The sequence below is a fragment of the Trachymyrmex cornetzi genome, unplaced genomic scaffold (genome assembly GCF_001594075.2).
Source record: "Trachymyrmex cornetzi isolate Tcor2-1 unplaced genomic scaffold, Tcor1.1 scaffold39, whole genome shotgun sequence".
Taxonomy (NCBI): Eukaryota; Metazoa; Arthropoda; class Insecta; order Hymenoptera; family Formicidae; genus Trachymyrmex; species Trachymyrmex cornetzi.
The window spans coordinates 316323-319980 of NW_017298640.1; the positions used below are offsets into that span (position 1 = coordinate 316323).

Sequence of the window (3658 nt, forward strand, 5' to 3'; positions counted from 1 at the left end):
ACAAGCTTTTGCATAATGCATAATACATAGTGCATAATGGAATCAACCAATCGAAATTCTTTTCCATGGAATGAGAGGGAAGGAAAGCTTCTGATTAGTTGATTCGCTTGTACACTATGTGTTATGCGTTATGCGAATGCTTGTGTCTGAGCCCTAAGTCTTCTACAGAATTTCGAAATTCATCAATCGCTCCATAGGAGATACTACTTTATTTCTTAAAAAAGAATTATTTGTATTAATTTTAAATTATATTTATATTTGTAATTGTAAATATTCGTAAAATAATTTCAGAAAAAAATTTATTTATAAATTTTAACTAACACTGATGCTTTACTAAATCAAAATCGTATTTAAACCATATCGTTCCTCAAAATAATTAATACATTGTTTAAATCTTCTTTTTCCTCTATTAAATTGTTCAATAATAATAATCATCTCTTCATCATTGGAAGATGACAGTACGAGGTTACATGCCATGTTTGACACTAGTAATATTTCTTAACCACAGTTCAACTGCCTGTAAACGGCCAAAATTGGCCGTTCAATTTAAACTCAGTTTATATACGTTTAAACTAAAGGAAAAAGTTGGTAGAATCCAATATTTTGCTAAACTTTGGTTAATCAACCTAGTCACTAGGGATTAACTCTTTAAACTGCGTTGGTAGAAACGGGCCTAAGCAAGATTCTACGCAATATTATCCTGCATAAACAAAATTAATTTACTTATTACCTATGATTATATTATAAACAAAATATTATGACATTGCCGATAAAATCTCTAATTTTAATACAAACTGATAATGTATAGTACTGACTAGTATTTTTTTATTGCCACTGCTGTAAGCGGCCTCTTGCAAAATCTTCATTGTCTCTCATATAATTTAATAAAATTATTTTCTGCTTTTCCGTTATGTTCATTTTGTACTACTTTTGTTATAATAGGACTTCTACAATAAGCCGCAAGTCAGACCATCAGAAGTCTTAACCAGTCTTAACCAAGTCATTCAAGTTGGCTATTGACCAATTTCACCGATTATAACTTAAGATCACTTAGGCTTAGAACTTCTGACTTGCGACTTATTGTAGAAGGGCTGTAACATTAATACCTAATAATGTAATAATAGACAATAAGCATAAACGAGATTTTTCATTGATTGATCAATCGTATTATGCATAAATGCAGCTTTTTACAAAAGAATTATTTTTTAGCATAATGCGATTGATCAAACGATGAATTAAAAAACTTGACTTATAATTACTTCTAGCATTAAGGCCGGTATTCATAATAGAGTCTTATTTCGAGATCGTCTTAAGTAATGTCTTAAGACGCTAATGCAGCCTTCCGATTGATTTGTGACTTCTTAAGACCGTACTTAAGATAGTCTTGAATACAATAGGCCTTCTACAATAAGCCATTAGTCATAAATCAGAAGTCATAAGTCAGAAGTTAAAAAATGACGTCTGTGATTGGTCAATTTTTAGTTTCTGTCTTCTGATTTATGACTAATGGCTTATTGTAGAAGGCCCTTGAGATCTGACTATGAATACCAGCCTTAATCTCACTTTGTGTACAAACCTGTGACTATCGATTTCAAAATGTGAGATTACTATATCGGAAATACCTAGTTATTTCACATTTTTACTTAAAAGTTCCGTAATTAGATGACTAAAGTCACGTGAAATGAAAATGCAAAAAGTGATTACATTCACGGAAAAACTGTAATAGGGTATGAGCACAAGGATTGCCGTAACGCTTTACGGCAGTTTTAAGTTGTAGAGCTCTGATTGTAGAGCCCAGAGCTCTGATTGGGCGGCTCGTTATTCCCTGTTGCCTGTGCCTATTGCCTGTGTCTATTGTGTTTCCAGCTTAACGTTGTGCACGATTCAATTGGAACAGAATGTGTACGCTGTGGGGAGGATCCCGTTTGCCTACAGTTCTGATTGTACACACCACTCATATCAACTGGTGCCTAGTAATTTTTTACTGTTTTGCCAATGAGATTATTTTATTTTTAAATTGGCCAATCAGCGATACATGTGTGCAATATGCGATGTGTGCAATCGGAGCCCTCCCACGCTGTGCACGGTTGAGATCCGTTTCGGATGGAGTTAGATTATGCTGAATTCACACTGCATCCGATTTGCGTCGTACGATCAAAAAACAGGATTCCGATGATACGAAGCAAAATCCATCGGAATCCTGTTTTCTGATTGGTTGCAGAGCGTCGTACGGATTCAGTGTGAATCCAGCATAATAGTAAATTTATATCAATTGTCGGTAATGTCAGCGTTCTTTAATTACCTCCGGGCCCTTTTTATACCGCCGAAAATTTTCCCAAAGTTGACGGTCTTTAATAATATCTCGTCGGTGACGATACGTTTTATCGATAGTGTCGGAAAATATATGTAATCACGTAGTTCTCTCTCAAATTGAAAATGGATGTACTGGCGGTAGTGTACGGGCGATTTCGACGGCAACAGGAAAAAGGCAGTTATCGCCTCTCTCTGGTAAAACGTACCCCATGAGCCGAATTGTTGGTTCGGGATTCGGCCGGTTCGGCGCAGCGCACTGTACTTCTTCAGATTCTTGTGGCTTGTCGCATAGTTGCTGATACTGCTAGTAGTTGCCTTTTACTGTTTCGCGTATATACAGTGTTGTCCTTGCAGTGCAGAGTAGCAAATTGGAGTACGAGAATAATCGGAAAAATGTATCTTTAGCTAAGCTGGAATGCGATATTGCATACTATGTTTACTGAGTCTTACGCTTGAATGAATCACCTGAATCTCGAACGGTCCTACATGTCTAGAGATTGAATCCTCTAATATGCCTGTAATGCCTGCAATCGCCGATTGTAGATTGAAGTAGACTCATAATACTGTGATGTGCCTTTGCGGGTCGAAAATTCACTCGGGAAAGAAAAAGTAGACTCAATACCATCCAAGTCAGAATTATCCAATAAATTTTGTATCGCAATCGTAATGATCAATTATTCGATTTTCGCTGATTTTATTTATAGTGCCTAACTTTGCATGTGACTCGGTTTAAGAAAAATATTTGTCTATTCACCGAATGACCTGTCCTAATCGTAAGTGTTTATCTGCAAATCCTGCATGAATGAATGAGCAACAGAATGGTGGAATGTGAATCATAATGAAACAGCCGTGCGTGTATGTGTGTGTGGTGCGCGCACGCGTGTGTGTATGTGCGCGTGTTATTTATGATATTTGCAGTACATGATATCATAAAAGATTTTTATATGCTACTTTCCTTATCCTTTTATAGGGTAACTCCGATATATACGCCGCGCTGGGATTTACGCCGCGGAAGTCAGAAAAAATAGAAGGAGTAGGGGTAATTTTCTCACAACTACTCTGTTACATGCCTTTATATTATATTAGTATTGAGTTATAATTTCAGCTTCTTACTGTTAATATTATTGAAATTATTGTGAGTTGAATCGATTTATCACTGTATAACAAGTAGCATCATCATAAATTATAATCTACATAAAATGATTACTGTAAGGCGTGTAAAAAACCTAGTGGTTATTTCGTGATACATACGTGTAAAGGAATAGTAAAGCATGTTGTATAGCAAAGTACAAGTGCTTTGCTTTCGTATTCTTTGTTTAGTTTGTTGAAACCCTTGCATTTTTGC

The 3658-nt window shown here is 35.7% G+C and overlaps 1 protein-coding gene across 5 annotated transcripts in view; it reads left to right on the forward strand.

Annotated features, from left to right (window-relative positions):
• Positions 1-2588: 2588 nt before the first annotated feature.
• Positions 2589-3658, forward strand: part of LOC108763980 (leucine-rich repeat flightless-interacting protein 2) — a 20911-nt gene continuing 19841 nt past the window's right edge. For 2 of the 5 annotated variants that reach the window (XM_018511952.1, XM_018511957.1), the window contains exon 1: positions 2589-3086. The gene's annotated coding sequence lies outside the window, so the exon portion shown is untranslated. The remainder of the gene's footprint in view (positions 3087-3658) is intronic. The other 3 variants (XM_018511954.1, XM_018511956.1, XM_018511955.1) reach the window with 2 other exon arrangements.